This window comes from Balaenoptera acutorostrata, chromosome 11 (genome assembly GCF_949987535.1).
Source record: "Balaenoptera acutorostrata chromosome 11, mBalAcu1.1, whole genome shotgun sequence".
Classification (NCBI taxonomy): Eukaryota; Metazoa; Chordata; class Mammalia; order Artiodactyla; family Balaenopteridae; genus Balaenoptera; species Balaenoptera acutorostrata.
In genome coordinates this window covers 11,054,590-11,078,430 of record NC_080074.1, presented here as the reverse complement: position 1 = coordinate 11,078,430, position 23,841 = coordinate 11,054,590, and the positions used below count along the sequence as shown (strand labels likewise).

The window sequence follows — 23,841 nt, the reverse complement described above, 5'->3', positions numbered from 1 at the left end:
TGGCACAGAAGCAACCCGGTGGTTAGCACAGACTAAACACCATGCAAGGGGCTTTCCACGGCTCCCCAGGTGGGTGCTCTTATGCCCATTTTTCAGATAAGGAATTGGAAGCACAGAGATGCTAAGTAACTTGCTCAGGGTCACCCAGGAAGAGACAGAGTCGGGTGAACTGGTGGATGGACCAACAGACCACGATGGAGAACACGACCCTGGTTGCTGGTGTCCAGTCAGAGGGGTGCAGGCTCAGAGGATGAGAGGAAGGTCGAGATGGAGGAGGAGGAACTGAGTCAGAACTTGTGGCCAGGGGAGGCGACCCCATAACTGCCGTCAACTGCAGCTGTAAAGGTTCCCGTCACTGGACACCTGCTCCTGCAGCCCTGCACACCCACTGCTGGTCTCAATGGTATCGCCAGTTCAGGCCACTTTCATTCTTCCTCTCTCACACATCTCTCAAATCCCCCCCGTGGTGCCCCTCCCCAGGTAAGTCGAGTCATAGCATGGTTCCCAGTGGTTCAGGGCCTTGCCCACGCTCCCACCAAGCCAAGAGTGGCTGAGTGGGTTCTTGAACCCAGTTCTTAGATATCCCTACCCTCTCCATCCTCGACTTTGGAAGAGTCTCCAAGGACACCAGGGTACCACCAGCTGCTGGTGGGGGAGAGGGTGGGGCCAAAGCCTTGAGGGGTGGGGGCCAAGAGAGGAAGGGGCGGGGCCTGGCAGGCAGGGGCGGGGCCTGGCAGGCAGGGGGCGGGCTGGACAGAGAAGACTGGATCCCAGTTGCCCAGGCAACAGGATTAATTAATTCCAAATCTGGCTCCATCTGTGCCTTGGCTGGATGGGTGGTTTGGGCTCGCGGGTGCTTGTTTTGAAGGAAGGGGAGAGAAGCTGGAGGAGCCGGGGAGGCTGTGATCTCGGGGGCTAGCGAGGCACTGACACCCCCCCTAACGTTCACATGTAGCATCTCCACCCCCTACAGGAAGAGACAGGCTCCGGCCTCCAGAGGACCTCCTCTCCCAAGGAGGCAGCAGCTCATCCCAGCCCAAACACCGCCTGGTTCAGACAGCAGACAGCAGAGCCTGCAGTGTGCGCACACGTGCACACACACACGCGTACAGATGGGGGAGAACACGGGCTCCATGGCGAGCGACTTGGGTTCAGATGCCAGCTTAGCTTTTTGAGTCTCAGCTTCCCCATCTGCAAAATGAGCAACACTGCTCCCCTCAAAGGGTTCTTAGGAGAATTAGAAGGCTGTCCCCAGTGCAGGGGCACCTGAGGGGTCTCATCTATCCTGGGGTCAAGGAACGTTTTGCTGAGGGTGATCCTGGTGATCAAACTGCCTACGCAGTACCCAGAAGATAGCACTTTTGAGAAACTGGAACGAGGCCAGGAGACGGGATAATGGCATGTGAGAGGGACAGGGAGAGGGAGCCCAGAGGCAGGAGCCCCGTGGCTGGGCCAAGTCCAGCAGGTCCCAGAAGCCAGGCTGATTCTGATTGGTACAATTACCAATCAAGTACCATAACTATACAATGCTGCAATTCTATGGCCTCCTCACTTAAAAAGCCAGAATCACCTGTATCATAAATAACCCAATCTCCTGGATTTCAGCCCCAGGACAATGGGGAGCAGTGACATGCTAGGGAGCCCAGGACAACAGAAGGTGCAGAATGAATTGGAGGGGGTGAGAGCTGGCCTTTGAGGCGGCTGCTGCAATGGTCCAGGCTCTCGATGGTGACTCAATGCAGGTGAGGGCAGTGGGGTGGACAGGTGATGGGACAAGAACAGGACTTGGTGACCTACAGGATGAAGATGGGAGACCAGGGGTGGAGTTCAGGGATGACTTCCAGGTCCAGGTGGGCGGCCGAATGAAGGTAGTGCCCACCCTGGAACAGGGAACCTCAGAGAAGGAGCAAATGGGCTGATATGCAGGAGGAGAGAGGAAGAGTCCTGCACTGGACAAGTTGAGATTTCAGGGCCAGAGGGACACCCCAAAAGACATGTCCAGTCATCAGGTGGCCACACCCAATGCCCAACAGCCAGAGGCAGGGCACAGTGGAGGATGGAGACTTAGGCATCCCCTGCACACGGCTGATAAGAGGAGCCAGGGAAGTGGAGGATCAGGCCAGGAGGATCACCCCTGAGGGACGGATATAGCTGGGAGCAGATGCTTGTGCTCAGGAGCCTGCCGCACGGCTGCACTTGGACCCTGACCACCTGGGTTCAAATCCCGGCCCCTTCACCTCACCAGCTGTGAGATCCTGGGTAAGTCATTTCACCTCTCTGAGCCTCAACTTTCCCATCTGTAAAATGGAAATAAAAGTAATACCTACCCCACAGGATATTATGAGGAGGGCTATCCCCCTGGACCCCTCGGCTAAGCCCCAGAGACACAGGATCTCCAGGAACCGGCCCTTGCAGGAAGGGTGGAGGCCACTAACCTTTGTTGAGCACCTGCCATGTGCCAGGCACCTCACAGGGGTTATACACCACATGCAGTGGCAGTCAAGGAGGAAGGGCCTGGAGTCAGATGGCTCCCGGCTAAATCCTGGGTCCCCTACTTACTAACCGGGACTGGGGCAGGCTCCTTACCTCCCAGATCCTTGGCTTCTGTGAATGTGAAATGGGGTAATAAGGGTGTCTACCCACAGCTCCCGGGACTGCTGTGAGCATGAAATATGAAAACATGTAGAGCATTTGTCACCTGCCTGGCACACAGTAAGCACTAAACAAATCATCACTGTTGCCATTATTATAGCTGTTGTTATTCCTCCTCCCAACAACCTGAGAAGGTGGATGGACTGATCCCCATGTAACCGACGAGAAGGACAAGGCCTCAACAACCCTAGTGTCCAGGACCTGGCCTGGCCACCAACTGGTCACAGGTTCCCCTTTCTCCCAGCCCAAATGGCTCCCTCAGCCCAGGGCAGGGCCACGGGAGACCGCTGGGGTCTGAACCCTGCCCTAGCCACTCCGACCTTAGTCACCTCGCCTCTCTGAGCCTTAGATTCCTCCCCTAAGAAATGAGGGTCCCATACCTGCACCTTCGTCTGAGGACTGAGCAAGGCAATACGCAAACGGCATCCAGCCCAGGGAATGCATGTAGCAGGTGCTCAATAAATGACAGCAGTTATGACTAGTGATTGGATGTGAAGACCTGAAGGAATGAACGAATGCAGACGAGCGCTCACAGTGGCGTCCCAGGTGTGATGCCCTCCCCGAGCCATGCAACCACACCCCCCAGAGGGCTGCAGCCTGGGGACCTGCCCGCGGGCACGCCTGTCCTGGCATTCCTCCACCAGGCCGCTCCCCACCTGCGTGCCCCCCACCCCTGCCACCCACTGAAGCGAGCACACAGCCACGCGTGCCCCCACCCAGCCCTGGGGCCAACCCGGCAGCCCCTCCCCCTCCCCCACTCTACATCTGCTCATTTAGGGAAACTGGGGAGTGAGGAAAACAAAGACTTAACTTCTGAGCTTATCAGCCTGCCTCATACTAATTACCATCCTCCTGTGCATTAGGGCAGACTTCCTGGGGGAGGCGGAGGGGGAGCCTGGTCCCCAGGAATGACACCACTGTCCCCAAAGCCTGAGACAGCCCAGTGATGGGGGCAGGGATCAGGCTTGGGCAGGTGGGCTGTCAAGGTGGGACTGGGTGGATGTGGCCAGAAGAAGGGGACACAGAGAATCCACTGGGCATAGAGCAGGGAATGCACCTGGGGCGGGGGGGGATTCACTTGCGCAGGTTGCACCCTCCCAGGTCCCCCTTCCAGGACCCCTGCCCCTTCCTGGGCGCACCCTCAGGCTGTGGGGGATGCCCCAGAGCAGGTGCCTCAGTAGGTGTCCAGCCCACGGCCTTGGCAGAGAGATGGACAGATTCTTCTATTTTTTTAAGCTAGAAAATTGATCAATGATCAGCGTGAAGCTTCTGAATCATGGCGTAGAGTGTGTGCATTTGTGTGTGTGTGCACGTGTGTCTGTGTGTGTTGCATATGTTCACAAATGCACAGAGGGCTCAGGGCTGGGAGCCAGGAGGCCTGGCTTCAGTGCCCGGCTCGGCCCTGGGCAGCTCTCCACCCCTCTGAAATTCAGACTTTCCCATGATGGAGTCGGAGGGGATGTTTCCTAAGGTCGCTTATTCCTCAACCAATGCTTATTGAGCACCTACTGTGTACACACCAGGCTCTGTGCTGGGGACACAGGTTCAGCTGTGAACGGACAGACAAGGTCCCTGTCCTCACGGCTTCCACTGTGGTGGACGAGCCAGGAAGTCGCACGTAAGCTGGTCAACAGACCAGCAAAAATGCCCTGCAGGGCATGGACCCTGCAGGATGTGGGCCAGTGTGGCCAGGACAGGCCCACTGTAGGCAAGGTTGTTGCTGCATTTCTTAGAAAAGGCCCCACCCACCAATGAAATTTCAGATAATCTGAACTCACTGTGGGTCCCAGTACAAATCCCTTCCCCACTCTGGGCCTCAGTGTCCCATTTGCAACAACGAGGGAGCAGGGTGAGATGGTATCCAAGGTTCATCCCAGCCCTCACACGCAAGGCTGCTCAGCTGCTTCTCCACTGTGGGTGTGTCTGTGTGTGTCCCAGCCCTAAGCCCGGCTGCACAGCGGATGCACCAGATGGACAGGTGTCCCCAGTGATGAGAGGGGTTGGCAGTACCTCCCTTCAGAGTCACCCTCTCCTAATCACAGGCTCCCAGGGGCACACGCTGCCCTCTGCTGGCATGGGGCACCCCTTAAGCTGCCTCCCTCTCACCCTGTCATGGGGCCATCACAGCTGCCCACCACATGCTGAGTGCCCCGCACACCACATTGCACGAAATTCTTACAACAGTCCTGCCGGGCAGGTACTGTTACCCTGTTTTACACATGGGGAGACTGAGGCTCAGCTAGGTCAAGTGACTCAGTAAGTGACAAGCTAGGGACTCAAATCTGGCCTGATCCCAAGCTGCCACACCTACTGTGTGCCAAGACCACCTTCCTGGACCACCGTCAAGGCTCAGACCAGGGGACCAGGCTGGCCCAGGCCCGGCCCAAGCACCACCCTTCACAGACTACCACGGGCATGCAACACAGCAAGGTGGTTGGGACAGCCCAGGGAGCCGGATGGCCCAGGTTCAAATCCCGGTCACATCACTGACTCGCTGTGTGGCTGTGGGCAGGATCCTTAACCTCTCAGCACCTTGGTTTCCCCACCGGTAAAATGGGGATAATGATATTTTGTTGGATTGTTGTGAGGATTTAATTTCTGTAAAGTTCTTAGAACAGTGCCTGGCACCTGGTAAGTGTTTTACAGATGTTGTTAAATAGAAGGAATAAATGACTCCCTTTGATTCTACGGGCCGCCTGAGAACTGGGTCCCACAGAGGGTTAGGGGTAGAGCTGACACTCAAACCCTGAGCCCAGGTCTCTCCCGACAGCACCGAGGTGCCTCTGCCTCAAGCAAGAGAACGAAGAAGTCCTGGGACTGACCAGACTCAGGCCCCAGGGAGTGAGAGTGCAGGCTGGGGGCCAGGCCTCCGGACTCTGCCCCAGCCTCCTGTACCTCCTCCTTCTGTGGTTGTCACTCACCCCCCCTCCCCCACCCCCAGCTCCAGAAGGCATCGGGCACTCTTGTGCCACTCAGGGGCCCTGGGCAGCCAGGTGATGAAGCAGCTCCCCTTGGCACCGATGGCCCAAGGCCCACTGGTCCTGGGACCCAGAAAGTGGGGATGGCACGGGGCAGCGGGACCCGCCAGCACTGCTACAGCCATCCCGGTCCCCGGCATCCTGCTCCAGGGACAGCCGGGGGCTTCCCGGCCCAGGCCCCCCATACCCCACCCCTCCCCAGGTCCCAGTGAGTCCCACAGGCAGGAATCCCATCCAGAATGGGGGTCCCGCCTAAAACCCTCAGCCCAGACGTCCACACTCAGCCCCAGCAGCAGACACCCACAAACAAGCCCACCCCTGTCACAGGGCGGCCCATCTGGGTCAGAGGCGTGGGGTGAGGATTTGAAGTCGTGCACTACTGGTGAAAGTGGAAAAACTGTGACCAACCCAGCCATCCACAGCACAGACACAGCCGTGCGAGGAGACCCCAGGCCGAGGTGGATGAGGATGGGCCCCGTTGTGCCCTGAGGGGAGGTGCCTGGAGCGCGGAGTCAGGGCCTCCTGGGTAGAGGCCGTGAAGCAAATCCCATGGGGAAGAAAACATGGCGTACAGGTGTCCGCCGGTGCCCAGAAACGTGGGGAAGGGCCCCCAATGACAGGGAAGGGACAGCAGCCTGTCCCTCTCTATTTCACACACAGAGAGCATGTGTCAGGCCCCTAGTTAGAAGGGGGATGCACACCCTCCAACACACAACAAACACACAAAACCACCCGGGGCACGTGTGCTCACACCCATGCACGCCCAGCTTTAGTCCATCCCCCTCCCTCCGGTGGCAAACAGACAGGGCCAGGCTGTTTGCGGGAGTGGCACAGGCCAGAGGGTGGGCAGAAGGAGACAGAGAGGGAGACAGAGGCAGAGCTAAGAAAGCTCAGCCCAGGCCCTGGGTGACCCTGTCCAGACAGAGCCACTTCAGCCTGGCCCAGGGGCCGTGGAAAGTGAGAGTGCCTAAGCCAGAAGCTACCAGAACACATTCTACTTTCAGCCCAGCCAGTCAGGGCAGGATGACCCTGGGCCAGGACCTCTCTGGGCATCAGCCTGCCAGTGAGCACAGGAGTGGGTGCAGACCCTGCTGGCTGGGACTCTCCAGTGCTCTGGGGTCCTGATTCCTCATCAAAGCCCAGCTCCCGGACTTCCCTGGTGGCACAGTGGTTAAGAATCTGCCTGCCAACGGAGGGGACACGGGTTCGATCCCTGGTCTGGGAAGATCCCACATGCCACGGAGCAACTAAGCCCATGCGCCACAACTACTGAGCCTGCACTCTACAGCACACAACCACTGAGCCTGTGCTCTACAGCCCGCGAGCCACAACTACTGAGCCCATGTGCCACAACGACTGAGCCCACGTGCCACAACTACTGAGCCCGCATGCCTAGAGCCCGTGCTCCGCAACAAGAGAAGCCACCGCAATGAGAAGCCCACACACCGCAACTAAGAGGCGCCCCAGCTCACTGCAGCTAGAGAAAGCCCGTACGCAGCAACAAAGACCCCACGCAGCCAAAAATAAAATAAAATAAATTAATTAATAATAATAATTTAAAAAGCCCAACTCCCAACCCTCCCCGGGTCCCTCAGCATCTGCAGCTTCCCTGGAAGCCCAGATGGTCCCCGAGGACAGCCCCCACCCCAAGCTCCCTCCTGAATCCAGGACAGAGCTTCTGGGTCAGCTGCCATCTCAACCAAGCTGGGAACTCCGTCTCCAAAGCCCCTTCCCTGCCAGCAACCTCAGCACCGAATCAGAGAGGGGAAGAGCAGGGCAGTTACAGGAGACAGTAGGTACCAACACGCATCTGTACAGAAGGGGCAGATGGATGCTGCCTTCCTGTATCCTCTCACTTAATCCTCATGAAGGCCCTTGATCCCATTTTATAGATGAAGACACTGAGGTTCAGAAAATGATTTGCTCAGAGCCAGGCAGCAAGGGGATGAATGAGCTGGGATGGAACCCACGCTGCCTACTCCGAAATTCATTGGCTCTTTCCACAGCATCTTGTTCAGCAGGCACTGGGGAGAGTGGGAAGAGCCACGGTGGCAGACACCCCCACATTTCCTGGCCCAGCACCCCAGGCTTTGGGATTCCGTAAGCCACAGCCTGTCCTCAACAGTCTAAAAGGTGGTGGCTGGAATGGCCGTGAAGCCCTGCCTGCCTGCTCCCACCACCAGAAGCAGAGTCAGCATTTATTGAGCACTCACTGTATGCCAGGTGCAGTGCCAAGCACTTTATAGTTTCCACCTTATGAGGTGGGTACTATTTTTATTCCCATTCTACAGATGAGGATACTGAGGCACTTGTTATGGGCAGAATCAAGAGTTGACCATAGGCCTGGGACCACATGCTTGACCACTGTGTCACTCCCTTTTATAGCCCCAGGAGTTTCTCTGCTCTGACCTGCTGTCCCCAAGCCAGCACCCCAGAGTGTCTGGCAGAGGCAGGAAAGGCCTTGCTCCCCCAGGCTCTGCCTAGCTCCAGGGCCCCTGAGCCACCATCGTCTGGGGTACCTGTTCTGCTTTGCTGACCCCTCTCTGTGGTCTGTCTCCTGCTAGGATGCTCGGGGGTCCTTGGCTGGCCCCAACTCCGCCCTTGAGGGCCAGAGAGAGTGAGGGACTTGGCAGGGTCACACAGCAAGTTGGAGGCAAGAAGGAGCCCTTGTCTCCACCTCACAGCTCAGCCCAGAGTCTGCCCTCCCTCCTATGCCGGTAAAGATTGAAGCTGGGTTAGTTGAGCTGTGACCCCAGGTGGAGGCAGAGGGTGGGGGAATGGGCTTTCGTCAGCTTCTGGAACTCCTCAGGCCTTACTCACCATGCAGCCCCCAATAGCCCTGTGGGCCTACTGTCTACAGGTACTCCTCCCTCCAACCCTATCTCATCCCAACCCCTCCAGATGCCCAGCAGTGTCCCCATTTCACAGATGAGCAAACTGAGATTCAGGTGCACATGACCACTCAGAATCAGGATCTAACCCACCGGGCCTTGCTTCCAACCACAGAACAGGCCCTCCTGTAGGCGCTGCCTTGAATCCAACCCCTTCCCAGTCCTCAGGGACTGCCTCTTCCAGGAAGGCTTCCCAGAACTCAGGGAGACTCCACTCAGTGGGATCATCCTCTCCTCCTGCACTCAGAAAGCAGATGGAGCCCAGAACACCCACAGTGCCTCCGCCCTCAGACTGGGGCTCCTGGGAGTCGAGGCTCTATATCCCCTCAGACTGGGCACTCCCTGGAGTCAGGGCTGTGTCTCCCTCCAACAAGGATCCTGATGGCACGGGTCTCTCCCCACCTCCCCTAACACCTGGGGCTCCCTCAGGACAGAGCGACATGCTCTCCTTCCTTCAGACCAGGAGTCATGAGAGTGGGACTCCCACACCCCTCCTGCCACACCTCCATCCACACAGCCCCCGGCCCAAGACTCTGCCCCAGGCAGGACCCCAGGCCACGCCCCAGCCCCCTCCTCTCACTCCCTCCTGGCCCTCCTCCAGGCCTGGCCCGTACCAGGCAGGCTACCCCCGCCCCGGCCCTGTCCATGAATCCCACCTCTGTTGGGCACCACAGACCCCCCTTTCTCCTCCCCAAACAAATGGGGTCTTGAGTGAGACACTGGGATAACCGCACACAAGGCCAGATCTATTCCCGGGGCTAGTGAGGCTGCCAGCAGTTGGGGTGGGGGGAGCCAGGCTGGTGGGAGCGGTCTGCCCATCCGCAACCCCTCAAGGTCCAGCCTCTGAAATCGGGGCCACTCTAAGCTCCATCCTGGCGGGGCTGAGACCAATAGCTCACTCCCTGGGTAACCCCAGAGCAGACCCATCCCGGGCACCTCCATCACTCTCTCCCCTCTTCTGAGACAAAGCAGACAGGAGCCTACGAGCCTAGGTCCAAATCCCTGCTCTGTGCCCCATGGAGAATTTCCCCAAGCCTGAGTCTGGTCATTTGTAAAATGGGCATAACGACTATACTCTGCAGGGGCTGCTGTGACTGTGAAAGGGGATACAAATAGGAATGGCTCTGGTGCATAGTAGGTGCTCAATTAAAACCTCTCTCCTCTCTGATCTTCTCTCTTTCTTTAAGGGAGGTGGGGGTGGAGTAGGACAAGAGAGCCCAGGCTGCTAGGGCAGAAAATGGCCTGTCCCAAGCACTTAAAATATCCCCTGTTCAGAAGTCAAAATCTCAAATCCCTCAGGGCCGGCAGTGAGGCCCCCGGGACCAGGGTGATTCAGCAGATGCTCTTCTTTCCACCCTGGGGAGGGGGACTTGAAGCCAAGGTTGCAAATCAAAGGTCAAAGCCCACTGCCTCCCAGAAGCCAGCCCAGATCAGCCAAGACAGTATCCCCATTTTATAGACATGTAAACTGAGACACAGAGCGGTTAAGTAATTTGCCTAAGGCCACACAGGTAGTGAGCAGCTGAACTGATTTCTTTTGACAATTCTGGCTGCTAACAAAAGGTTTTCCTTCAGGCAGGACCCTTCCCTACTTAATAGCCGTTCTGTGATTCTGCCTCTGTGTTCAGAGTAAAGTCTAAACTCTCTAACCTAAAATGCAAAGCTCCCCAGCAAGGTGGTGTAGCGCAGCAGGAAAAGCACTTGACCTGGAATCAGCCCAATCTGGGGTCAAATGCCAGGTATGCCACCTACTTCCAGTTGCATGTTCACAGGCAGTTTACCAGGCTTCCCTAGAGCCACTTTCCTCATGTGTAAAATGGAAATGATGAGATGACTTCCCAGGGTAGCTGGCGGGGTTAGCCCACGCCTTCACCACATATTAATTGAGCATTTACTATGTGCCAGACCCCATTCAAGGCCCTTAGGATGGAGCAGGGAACAAGACAGAAAAAGCTCCTGCCTTCACAGAGCTGATACTCTAAGCTCTCACGGTAGGAGGGTGAATAATGAACAAGCAAATAAACAAAATAGCATAGGTTGTGGTAGGGGCTAGAAGGAAACAAAGAGAGAGGGAAGAACGAGAGCAATGAACAGTGTGGTCAGGGAGGGCCTCCCTGAGGAGGTGACAATGAGACAGAACAGGAGACAGCCATGTACGCCACAAGCCTGGGGAGCAGCAACAGGCACAGAAGGAACGGCCACTCCTGTAGAAGGAACAGCAAGTGCAAAGGCTGGGGAATTCAATGACACCTGGAGCGTGTGGGAAAATACCTGGCCTCTTCCACTTACCTGAATTCATTTAAAGTAGCCCTTGCTCTTGGGACTTCCCTGGTGGCGCAGTGGTTAAGGATCCGCTTGCCAATGCAGGGGACACGGGTTTGAGCCCTGGTCCGGGAAGATCCCACATGCCACGGAGCAGCTAAGCCCATGAGCCACAACTACTGAGCCTGCGCCCTAGAGCCCGCGAGCCGTGACTACTGAAGCCCGCACACCTAGAGCCCATGCTCGGCAACAAGAGAAGCCACCGCAATGAGAAGCCCGCGCACCACAACGAAGAGTATGCCCGGTCACCACAACTAGAGAAAGCCTGCGCACAGCAACAAAGACCCAATGCAGCCAAAAATAAATTAATTAGTTAATTTTTTTAAATTTAAAAATAAAATTAAAATTTAAATCTAACTTAATATATATATATATATATATATATATATAAAATTTATAAAACAAAGTAACCCTTGTTCCATTATTATTCCTCCCATTTTGCAGGTGGGGAAACTGAGGCTCCCAAGATCCCACAGCCCATAAAGGGCAACATTAGGACGTGAACCTGGGTCTTGTAATCCCAAACTCTGTGCTCCTGCCAGCCTTCTGTGGTCTCACTGTATTTAGAGTGCTCAGAACCTCCTTCTCTCTATCCCAAGACAGCTCTGTTAGAAAGTCTCTTGTGATGAACTGAGGTCTGTGCCTGGTTGGTCCCATTTCTGCCATTTGGGACCACTCAGGACCGCTCTCTCTCTCCTCTTACCCAAGTCAGCCAGAAAGGTGAGAAGGCTGACAGGTTAGAGAGAGCAGCTGCTCCTGCAGGAAACACCTCTCCAGGCACCAGGCCCAGTGCTTTAACTTCATTCCCCTGCCTCACATTGGCAAGGTGAGGTAGGGATTCTTATCATACCCATTATACAGATGAAGAAACTGAGGTCCAGGGACTTCCCTTGGTGGTCCAGTGGTTAAGAATCCATCTTGCAATGCAGGGGACGCTGGTTCGATCCCTGGTCAGGGAACTAAGATCCCACATGCTGCGGGGCAACTAAGCCTGTGTGCCACAATTAGAGAGCCCTCGCACCGCAACTAATGACCCTGCGTGCCACAACTAGAGAGAAGCCTGTGCGCTACAACGAAGAGCTCACGTGCTGCACTGAAAAATCTTGGGTGCCGCAGCTAAGACCCAATGCAGCCAAAAAATAAATGATTAAATATATATATATATATATTTTTTTTTTTAATTATTAAAAAAAAGGAAAAAAAATAAACTGAGATCCAGAAAGGTAGAGAAACATGCCTAGGGCCATCCACCTAGACAGTGGCAGAGGCAGGATCTGAACTCAGATCTCTGTCACTCAAAAGACATCCTGCTTGTCACTCCCCAAACCCCTAAAAAGTCCCTCCTTGGATATCCTTTTCAGTCCCTTGCCTGGCTTGTCCCCTGGTGGTGCCAAGGTTGACAGAACAGACTTCCCCTGATACTCCCAGGGTACCACCAGCCAGGGCTGGCTGAGCTGGCAGAACACTGGGCCCTTGGGAGGAAGCCAGGAGGCTGGGGGCTCAGGCACAGCTCAGGGGACAAGGCCCACATGATTAAAGTGCACACCCAGGCCCCTGGAGCAAGCAGGCAGGGAGCACCGGACAGGAAGCCAGCCACACCTGGTTCCGTCCTGGCTCCCCGACCAAGGTGCTGCATGACCCTCCTCCTCTCCAAGCCCCGCCTCCTGCTTCCTTGATGTCAGGTTAATACCTCCGCTGCTCAGTCAACACGGGAAAGGACAAAATGAGGCAGATCTCTGGTGAGAAGGCACCTTGTCCACCCCAGACATGTCAGAAAATCATTTTTTTAAGAAATTACAATGATGGTGGTGGTTACCGCTTACTGAGAGTCTACTAGGTGCCAGGAACCAGAGCATCCAGATATTATCCCAAGTGACAGCAACCTCGAGAGGCATTTGCATCATCTCCATTTTACAGAAGGGGAAACTGAGGCACAGAGTCATACAGCTGTGACAGAGCCAGGATTCAAACTCGGAACTCTGTGCTCTTCCACGCTGCCTCCTACTGTTACTAAAATGAAATGAATACCTGGGGACTGAGGGAAGAGAGACAACTCTGAATGGCGGGAGGCGGGGTGGGGGGGGCCGGAATCCTGGGGGAGGAGTTAGGCCTGGTGAGTTGAATATCTGGGGAGGTAGGGCACCCAGGGTCAAATCCCAGGCCCAGCACGTGCATGCTGTGTGACCTTGGGCAAGTCACTTCCCCTATCTGATACCTCAAAGGCAGGCATCAATGCCAGGCTTCCCAGAGCTCAGCAAACACGAAGGATGGGGACGAAGTCATTTGGGGACAAGGAGGGAACATGCGTCCAGATGGGGGACTAGTATGCTCCAAGTGCCCAAGGAGGGAGAGGGCTCAAGGAACAGAGGCAGGAGAGCTTGGCCACGAAGTGGGAGGGAAGGACGGGCCACAGTGGGAGGAGGGATGCCAGTGGTGCAGCAGGGGCCCCAGTCTGGCCTGGACAGGGCAGGATGCGCAACGTAAGTGGGGAGCACAGCTCAGACCCACCCAGTGTGCCTCACTGCCCCCACCAAAGAACCCTGCTTCAGCCTGTGCCAGCAATACCAAGTCCACAGCAGCAGCCCCTCCCCCAGCACCCCCCCACCCCCATCCTCCATGGAGCACCCACCACAAGCCCCCTCCAGAGCACCCATCACCAGCCCTTCCCCAGGGAACCCCAACACCTTGGCAGCCATGGCCCCTCCACACGGGGACCACCACATCTTAGAAACAGCATCTCCCTCTCCTTAGCAACCACCAACAGCAAGCCCAGACAGCCAGCCTCCTCCCTCTGTCTCCTCCTCTCTCCATGGAGACCACAATGCCACAGAGGCGGCTCCCTCGCCACAGCAACCGCCGTCACTCAGCGCCCCGCCTGGACAACAGCTCCCTCCACGTGGCCACCACCAACACAGCCACGGTGACAGTGACAGCCTCGGCCTCTCCTCTCCAGGGCAGCCACCAGCCCCAGCCGGGACAGCTCCTGCCGGCGGCCTGCCTGCCTGCGGCCTCCTGGTGTCACACTGCTCCCCTGCCTCCTCCCAAATTCAATGACACTGGATCAGGCCTGGTATTGACTCTGCTGGCGCTTTCCCTGCTCCCAGCTCACTCCCGGCCCCTCCGTCTGTCCCTCTCTATGTGGAAAGGCCCCCACCCGAGACAGAAGAGGCCATGTTCTCCCAGGCCATCCCCTGGAGGCTGGTCCCGCCACCCCCAGCTGGGGCACAGATGCCCCCTGCCCTGCTGGGGTGCAGGCAGGCCAGGCTCAGGCTCTCAGCCGGGCAAAGGGGCAGGAGTGGGGTCTCTGAGCCAACAGGGGCTGCCTCCCCACCCTCCCCAGTGGACCTGTTCCAGCCACGGCCAGCTGCCTCACAGGCCCTGTGGAAGGGAAGCTGGCGGGGAGCAGAGTTGGGGTGCCGGCAGCTGGGGGCAGGGGTGAGGCAGGGCAGGAAGGGACAAACGAGGCAGAGGCTGGGCTACATCACGGGTTTTCAAGACCAGGTCACGTGAGCCGTGCTCACAACAGCCACACACTCGCACACCGTCAGAAGGACCCTGTCCTTACCAGATCTCTGCGGGCAGAGGGAGCCCCTCCGGCCAGCGAAGCTCTGTGCCTGGCCTGGTCTCAGCAGCGGCGGCCGCAATGGAGTCTCAGGTCCTGGCCCAGCTCGGGCGGCAGCAGCTCCTCACCCAAGTCCTCTCCTTCTGCGAGAAGGAGGCGAGGGGGAGAAAGGGGAGGGAGGGAGAGGAGAGGAGGAGAGGGAGGGGGACAGCAGGAGGGAGGGAGGAGGGAAAAATGCTGAAGTCTTGAAGGGTACACTCACTTCTTTCTTAGGTTTCCCATGGTAACCGAATATACCACAAATGAATATCAGTGTGAGAGAGAGGAGGGAGGCAGAGGAAGGGGAGGAATGGAGGGAGATGAGAGCAGAGAGATGGAGACAGAAAGATGATGGGGCAGGAAAGAGGGAAGGGAAGGGCCTCAAGACCCAGATGGAGAGTTGGGGACTCCCCACCCTACCCCACAGGGTTCTCGGGTGAGGAGAGGGGAGGAGCCAGGGGCCGCAGGGCTTCTTCCAATCCCTCCACGGCCCCTGGGCAGGAGGTGCAAGCAACAGATGGAGAGATTTTCTGGGAGCTAAAGGGCCCCCACTCCCACCCACCTCATCCCATCCCGTGTTCTTCACCCCCTGCTGGGCCTCTCAGCCTGGATGGTCCTCCTAAGTGACTGTCCCAGCCCCACACCTCACTCCCGGTCACAGACACACACCCAGGTGGGGATGGCCACACACACCCTCACGCTGACCTGATGCCCGGCACCCACATACACCCCTCCAACCACACCGCCCTCCTCTTGGTCACCCCAACACCCGCTCGGCCCACTCCCTCCTACAGCTGGGCCCCATCCCCTCTGCTGCAGGGAACAAGCACCCCTCTCCCACCCCAGCACATCTCTTATTCAGAACTTTGCAAGGACTGGCACCCACCCCTGGGGCCCCCCGCCTGTGTGCCACCAGGTGTAATACCTCTGCCCCACCGCCCGCCATACGTGCTCACACACCCTTAGAGCAACGTACCTGCCTGACCTCCACGTGCACAGACACACAGACTCCCAGACTGACGTGCCTCGGCCGAATCTGCCCTCCACCTGTGCGCACACGTGCACACGCACACACTCATTCCCTTCCCGCGGAGGCCCCTCTCTCTGTCTGGCCCCGCACCCCATCAGCCCAGATGGTACTCTTGGCCCTCCCCCGCAGGCAGGGGCTCACACCTCGGCCCCCTCGACATTGCCATTCACAAACATATGTATACCCACCGAGTGCTGGCAGCCAGCGGCAGCGACAAAACAGAAACACACTCTCGGCGCCCCCCCCAACCCGCCCCCCATCACGCCATACCTCAGATCCACCACCCACACACAGAGGCAGAGGAGGAGGAAGCGGCCAGCTTGCTCCAGGTCCAGGTCCGGAGGGACACCCTCCCCCTAGCGACCCGGCTCACACTTGACCCTGAGCCCAGTGGCAGCAGGGATGGGACGCACCCCAGGCTGCACACTATATGCCCCCCCACACACACACACCAGCAGCCACAGGGCACACCCAGACAGCAACCAACACACCAGAATTTCACACTCCCTCCGACACACATGTGCACACAGACTCAGATGCACTGTACCCAGCTGCCCACAGAACCCAGACACAGGGGTGTCTGCCCCAACTTGCAGACCAGCACATGCGCCAACATGCCTGGGGACACTGCACAGACACATGTCAACACACCCACAGAAACACACCGGCGCCCACTCACTGGGGACGGTCCCCCAACACACACACACACACACACACACAGTTTTCACCATACACACCCAGACAAACATGCCCACGGGCACAGGGGTCCCTGAAAAGACTCACAGGCCAACACATACATGTCCCAAGCTAGCTCCCAAAGCGGGTACGGCTCCGGCTCCGGACACACATGGCCACGCCTGCACACCCGCCCAGCTCTCCCAGGGCAGTTCACGGCGGCGCCCCGCCCCCCCCGCCGTCCACACCCACCTGACCCACACACCCCCTGGCCAACAACTCGGCTGGTCCTCGTTTCCGTCGCCCCCTCCGTCCCCTTCCCCCGCGCGCGGCCCGGTTTACGATCCCGAGCACCGCGCCGAGCCCAGAGGCCGTGAAATTGGCTGCGAGCGCCAGGGGATGCGGCTGCAAATTCTAAGCACAGGGAAGTAAGGCGGAAACCCAGCCGGGCCTGCCGCGCGGGGCGCGGGCGCAGCAGAGCGGCGGCCGGCGGGTCTGGGACCCCGCGGGGCCTCGCTGCCGCGCGGGCGGGGAGCGGAGGGCCCGGGGCGGAGGGTGTGTGCGAGCTCCCGCCCACCCCGCCGCCGTGCACGTGCCCAGCGGGGGGCTGCGCCCGCGTGCACCGCGTGGGCCAGCCCGGGACGCGCACCGGGGACTGACGCACCCCGCCGCCCGCCAGACCCGGACCTGCCGCGGCCAGAGCGCCCACCGGATAACAGCCTCGGGCCACCGTTACGAGACTCTGCGTCGCCGCCTCCTCCGGGACGCCTTCCTGGCTCTCCGCCTTCCTCCAGGCTTCTCTGCTCCCCCCTCCACCCCCGCCTCTGGCCTCTGCTCACACGCACAGCCGCAGGCTCAGCTCCACCCGCGCCCTCGCACCAAAGGAAGGGAGACGGAGGGCATCAGGGCATAGCTCCGTCCAAGATGCTGAGGGAGGCCCTCTCCAGCCTCATTTCATCCCCACCGCACTTCAGGCCTTTCCCACCAGTGAGGCCTTGAACTGTGACCGCACACTCTGCCTCCGTTTCTCCTCTGTGCAACAGGGATGATGCAGAGGGTCGTTCTGAGGATTTACTGAAGGACTCCTTGAGCTTAGAACATCAGTCAGTGAACACGAAGATTATTAGTATTAGTCAGTATCGGTCTCGGTCTTGCTGCTGTGTCACCCAAGGCAGGGCACCTCACTTCCTTGAGCTCAGGCTCCTCTGGAAACCGGGTTGCTGCCTCCCAGGCTGCGTGGGAGGAGTCCGGAAGATCCCCAGGAACATGCAGCAGCCCCCTCAGCTGCCATCCACCCAGCAAACATGGGCGAATTCATCTTCTGGAAATGCACTAAAAATGCAGGTTCCTGGGCTCCACATCCACTGTACTGAATCCAAATCTCAGCAGGCAGGGCCCAAGGATCTGCATTTTAACAAACACCCAGAGACTCTGGCACTCTCTGGCAAAAAGGATAATGCTGGATTTCTTAGTCTCCAGATTTTAGGGTTATTTAGGTTGTTGTGTGGTTGATCCCCAAACTACATGTCCAGACTCATCTTCCCAAAATCCACTCCGGGCTTTCCTACCTCCAGACCTCGGCTCACATGGTCTCCACCTGGCATGCCCCTACCCAGAGGCTGGCTGGACCTCTTCCACAATACTCCAGCCAAAATTAAACAAGATAATAGAGAGTGTTTCGCCCTGTGCCTGGCACGTAGCAGGTGTGCAATCATGGGGACTCTACAGTGCCCAGAGCAGAAGTCGTCCCAACCTCTCCAGCCCTGCTCACAAGGCTGGCTCAGCACCAGCCCCCAGTCAGTCAGGCCACAGCCTAACAGGGACCGCCTGTCAAGCAAGCCCTATTGCGTGCAGTCCCCACGCCGGGCACCTGGAAGATGGTCCAGGTGTCTCGTGTCTCCTCAGGACAGGAGCTCATCTCTGGGGGTTTCCACCTGAGTCCTGGGCATAGCAGTTATCCCTGGGTGAGACATACTTATAATTGTGTGTGTGTGTGTGTGTTTGTGTGTGTGTGTGTATGTGGACTGAATACAAAATACATCAGCCCATCCTCCATAGCACGTAAATGAAAAAAAGTTGTTCAATAAGTATTCTCTGAGGGCCCACTTGTCTCTACCCATTTGGAGCTGACACGCGGTGGGAGAGACGGACAGGAGACCCCCGCAGGTAATGAGAAGGGCAAGGAAGGGAGGCTGGCAGGCAGGCTGACCCCACAGCTTGTGTCTCCCCAAGATCCAAGGGGAAGAGAAAAGATAGAAATAGGCCAGGGAGGGAAACTGAGTCAGGCTTGAGACACAAGGTTGGGCCCTTGAGAATGGCTCTCCGCTTGCCCCTGAGAGAGGTGGTGACCAGTGTGCACACACACGCATAGACACACCCACAAAGACATGCCCTGCCGCCCCCAGCCCCTCTACATGCTCCAGCTGTGGGGTATGCAGCTCCCAGGCCCTTCTCATGCTTCCTTGGGCCCCCCAGCCTGGCTCCAAGAAAGAGTTTCTATGCATTTCAGGGGATGAAAGTGGAGGCTAAAAAGAGAGGGAAGGATGGACACACACACATACACACACACACACTCGCAGCCCAAGCCCCATTCCAGGGAACCAGGAATGAATAAAGGAGACAGATGGGAAGGGGGAGGGAAATCATCTAACTGACACCTACTATGTGCCAGACACAATGCTACACGCTTGTCATTCTCTTATGTAACCAACCCGGGAGAGTTAGAAATTCAGTACCACTACCCTCACTTTCCATTGAGGAAACAGAACCTTCTGGAAGTGAATTCTCTTGCCCAGGACACACATCAAGGAAGAAAAGAGGCAGAATTTGGACCCTGAGCCCCTGCTCTTCCACAAGTGAGACAGGGAGAGTGTGGCCGAGTGGCCAGGGGCCCCCGGCTGAGGCCATGACAGACTCAGGCCTGGGGGAGATACTGATCCTGGAGCAGCATCCCCTCCATCTCCGAGGGGAGCCCCTACCGAGCACCCACTGTGCTCCCAGCACTGTGGGAGAACCGGGGAGCAAGGAGCTACCTTTGGGAACGTCACAGGTCACTATGGAGGGAGGGGGCACAGGAGGAATGCAGAGAGGGGACTGAGACCCAGGAGCCTTTCTGCTCCTCTCTCCCTGCAGCCACACCCACTGCTTCCCTGCACTGCCCCCATTTACAGATAAGCAAAGCAAGGCCCTGAGAGGTCCCTCAGAGAGCGGGGCACCCCAAGATGCCCAGGGTTCCCTAGCAAAGGGGTTCATCAATTAACAGTTAATGATGCAAAGAGTCGACCCGTGGGGCTTCCAGTCCTCATTCCACTGCTGTGTGGCTCTGAGCTGGTCTGTAACCTCTCTGTTTCTTATCTGGAAAATGAGGAATAATAATAGCTCTACTGCAGAAGGCTTTGTGGGATTAAATGAGTGCCCTTATAAAGAGCTTCCCACCAGGCCTGGCTCTCAGTACACACTCAATGAATATTAGCTAATATCATTATTATTATCACTATAATTATTGCTGTCAGCAGCATCATGCAGCCAGCGCCCTTCCTTCGGCACCCTGAAAGCAAGCTTGCCCAGGTGGCTCGCCAGCCCTCAGGGGCTCTCTGGGGCCTCCCTGGGGACCGTCTGCAGAGCTGGGAGGAGGAGGAGGGGGTTCTATTATTCCAACCCCCCGACACCATCCCCAGTACTAATGGCAGCGCCTCTGCCCCAGGTGCTAGTTGAGCCAGAAGAAGGTTAATTTAATAGGGGATTGGGCTGGGACAGCAGGAGACAAGAGGATTGAGTTAACCTTCTGGACTATTAACGCTGTCCCCAAAGAGGCCTGACTTGTTAAGGAGGCTTGGGCTTCAAGGCAGTCTGCTTCCTGGCTGTCGTGTCTGCACAGCGCACTGTCGTAGCAGATTTGGTGGGGGGCAGGTGGCAGGAGACAGGACCTGGCTCAGGGGCACGGGAGCTGAAGCGGTGAGAGTAGCTGTGATGGGTGCACTCCCGACCCTGCGCGGGGATGCCACACTCTCACGCGCGCGCAGCAAGCCCACAAAGCAAGCAGCTACCACCTCGGAGACAGACAGGAGAGCTGATCCCCGCGTCACACACGGCCAGGACACAGCAGAGGTGTCACTGGAACGAGGTCTACTTCCACAGCAGCCACCCCACCAGATATCAGGGGACAAGAGAGCCATACTGGGGAGCAGGCACAGAGCCTCTGATGAGCACCCCTGGCTGACCTCACTAGAGATGGCTTAGCAGCTGGATGCAGCCACTTCTATCAGCCGGGCCATCTCGGAATCTCATGGGGTGGCAGAACAAGCAGACATTGGACCGAGTCAGGAGGCAGCCTCTACTGCAGCCACTGACCTCTCCACCTTGGGCCCCTCACCCTGGCACTTCCCACTCCTCGCCCCCACTGCACAGAGCTCCCTGTCCCTCCGTTAAATGAGAGTGCCCTGCCAATCAAATGGGTCTCCCCGCACCCACCAAGCAGGGGAGTTCTCACTAAGGAATGAAACAACAACAGCTTACTTTACACTCTGGACCTCAGTTTGCTCATCTGTCAAATGGCCACATAATAGCCAGCCTACCAGCCTCACAGGACTGCTGTGAGGATCCAAGGAGAGAAAAGAAAGTTGTTTACAAAGCCAGACTTAAAGCAAAACAGGGGAGCAGCTGCTCTGGGCTGGGGGACAGGAGGCCAGGGGATGGGGCTCACGTGGACTGACCTTCTATCATGTGCTGGGCATCTGGCCCCCCGGAAGCCCACGATCTCCTGTAATCCCCCCTCGCCTCCCTAACCACTTTCCAGGTGACAGACAAGAAACTGAGGCCCAGAGAGGTGACGGGAATGCCTAAACCACAAAACACAGAGAGGCAACGTGGGATTAGAACCTAAGGTCTCTGGCTCCCTCGCTGTAGCCGTTTTCTGTTGTCACCTGCACTTACACATACATTCACTCACCAGAACACAGTCGCCCAAGGGTCTGTGCGACCCCGTTGGGATGGGGTGGAGAACAGGAACTCGCGGGGTCCAGGCAGGGGAGGGGGAGGGGGGACACCATGGGTCGGGGGGTAGGCAGCAGAGATGTGCTATTAGGAGTGCAGGCCTTACGGAAAGGGGTCCCACATCCACTCAGGAAATGGGACCTCTTGGGAGGAACTGCTCACCCCCAGGCTCCATCCCTCTCCCCTTCTCACCCCTCACAACACAGGGGATGTGACCCCACTGAGCCACACAGCCTCACCGTGACACCTCCCTCACCCTCCCACTGACATCACCCGGTCCTTGGGGGTGACCCCTCTGCTGTCCCAGTGACGTCACCGGCAACCTGGAGCTGATGTCACACCCAGAGGTTCTCACTGACGTCACACACATAAACACATACACACACACACACACACACACACACACACACACACTGCTCCCTGATACCCTCTTCAACTACTCCTCTTTCTTCCTGCCCAGGGGCCAATGGCCCAGAGGTCCCCACCCATGTACACAGCTCATTCAGGACAGACATTTACAGACAGTGCCTGTGTGTGTGTGTGCGTGTGCGCAAGCGAGTGCGCAGACATTCCTCTCCTAGGACACACGTTTACACACATGTGCAGGCCCCCATGCCCTGCTGATGGCCTAGACACGACACGTCCCACAGGTGCCCACAGGCCCTGAGAACAGGTGTGCGAGCCAGGCACACACATATACACATGCAAATTACTCCCCGGGTGAGGCAGCTCCCCAGATGAAAATGTCCCTCAGTAACTAAATCTGGCAGCCTGGGGCCTGCAGCTTCCACCACATTCCTCCAGGTGCTGCCAGCACCTCCCTTCTCCCCCCAGCTTCTCTCCTCCAACAGCCGCAGCCCGGACACACGGACACACACACACACACACACACACACACACTCCGGTCCAACACCTGTGTCTAAGCAAGGGGATCGAAGCGCCCTCCAGAGGCATCCCCTGGGGTGGGAGGGGTCCAGGTGGACGGGACACAGCAGGGAGCCCAGAGCTGCAGAAAGTGCCCTCAAGTACCACGTTTCTCCATTTCTCCCAAGCTGAGCCCAGAGAGGGTGAGTGCCACCATCCCCTGTCGTCTCCCTCCTTGGGCACGCCTGACACACCACAGCCTGGCCGCCTCTGTCCTGGACACGAGCTCCCCGAGCGCACACACAGACAAACACACCAGCCCTCTCCCCTCCAAACATTCCGAGGAAACCCTGCTGAGCCACCAACAGAGTGTGTGTGTGTGTGTGTGTGTGTGTACAGAGAGCACGGGGTCCACTCCTGCACACACATCTTTCCCCACGTGCACACCCTGCCTCACCAGCCAACACACCCACCCCCCTGCCCCCCTCTTCTGCCAGTTGTTGGAGCCCACACATGCAAACACACACACACACACACACACACACCCCGGCAGTGGCCCTGGCCCTGCCAGAGCTGCAGTCTGCCGATTTCTGCTGCTTCCCTGGGCTGCCTCCCTGCTTGCCCCACACCAGCGCCACCAGAGAAAGGGGCAAAGCCTTTGCAAGGGTTCCCACCCCCTGGGAGCCTCCACTCCCCAATTCCGGTCCTCTTACCAAACCCATCGCCCTCCTGCGGGGAAGGGGGGGAAAGCCCCACCCTGGCCCCCTCCCGCTGGAGCTGTCATCCCTCACCAATCAAACCCCCCTTACCAGCTACGAAGATGAATCCCTTGACCCGGCAGCACTCCGTGAAAGAGGGGAGCGAGGGCCCTCGATTCGCAAAGATGGGGGCAGAGAGGTGCGCTGTGGCATTGGCTGGCACGACCGTCCACCATCAAGCCTCTGCACCACCCCTCGAAACTGCTCACCTCACCGACCGTCCTCCTCGTCCTCCCACCCCTGCCTCCGCCCACCACCACCACCGCCCCCCCCCGCACAGGGTGGTCCTCCGGGGGTCTCACGGGGATCCCCAGACCCAGGAGGCGCCGGGGGTGGCTTTCCCCGTCTCATCCTCCCCCGGCTGTGTCCCCCTCCCAAGCCCCACCCCCACTGGCGGAGGGGGTATCCTCCGGTCCCAGCGCCCACTCCCACCGTCTCCGCCGGCCGCGGGCGCTCGGATCCGGAGGAATTCACTCACCTCCAGCCCCAGCCGGGCTCCGGGCCGAGCGCCGCCTCCGGCCGCGGCGGCTGCGGGGCCTGCGCGCTAGGGCGAGTGCGAGTGCGAGCGCTGGGCGATGCGCGCGGTGCCCGGCGGGCTTGGCGCGCCGGCCGCGGCTCGGTGCGTGGCGTGTGTCTGTGGCGCGGCCGGTGTGTGTCTGTGAGCCGCCGTGTGCGCGCAGACCCCGCCGCCCGCCGCCGCGCGTCTGCCTCGCCGGGGCCCGCGCCCGGGAGGGGGCCGGAGCGCAGCGTGCGTCAGGGGCCGCGGCCGCGGTCTGTCCGCCGCCCTCGCCGCCCGAGCCCTCCGCGCCCTCCGCGCCCTCCGCGCCTTCCGCAGGCCTCTCCGCAGCGAGACCCCTCCCGCCCCCTCTCCCGGCTCGAGGCCGCCACGGACACACGCACGCTCGCAGACACACGCCCGCCGGGCGGGGGCCGCGCCTGGCTCCTCAGCTGCACCCGCGGCCCCGCGGACGGCTGAGCCCCCGGCACGCCCCGGCCCCCAGCCCCGCTCACCCCGCGGGGACCGGGTCCCGCCGCCGCCGCCGTCTCGTTCAACAGCTGGAGGCAAACTTGCGGCGGG

The 23,841-nt window shown here is 58.6% G+C and overlaps 1 protein-coding gene across 7 annotated transcripts in view; it reads right to left on the bottom strand.

The window, feature by feature from the left end:
- ELFN2 (extracellular leucine rich repeat and fibronectin type III domain containing 2) overlaps nucleotides 1-23,323 on the bottom strand; it is a 52,617-nt gene extending 29,294 nt beyond the window's left edge. The window contains exons 1-2 of one of the 7 annotated variants that reach the window (XM_057557712.1): nucleotides 23,242-23,323; nucleotides 14,409-14,548 (exon numbers count right to left, since the gene is read on the bottom strand). The gene's annotated coding sequence lies outside the window, so the exon portion shown is untranslated. Of the gene's footprint in view, nucleotides 1-14,408; nucleotides 14,549-15,420; nucleotides 15,523-16,257; nucleotides 16,333-16,401; nucleotides 16,493-23,241 lie in introns of those variants that run through there. The other 6 variants (XM_057557711.1, XM_057557710.1, XM_057557718.1 and 3 more) reach the window with 6 other exon arrangements.
- Nucleotides 23,324-23,841: the final 518 nt, after the last annotated feature.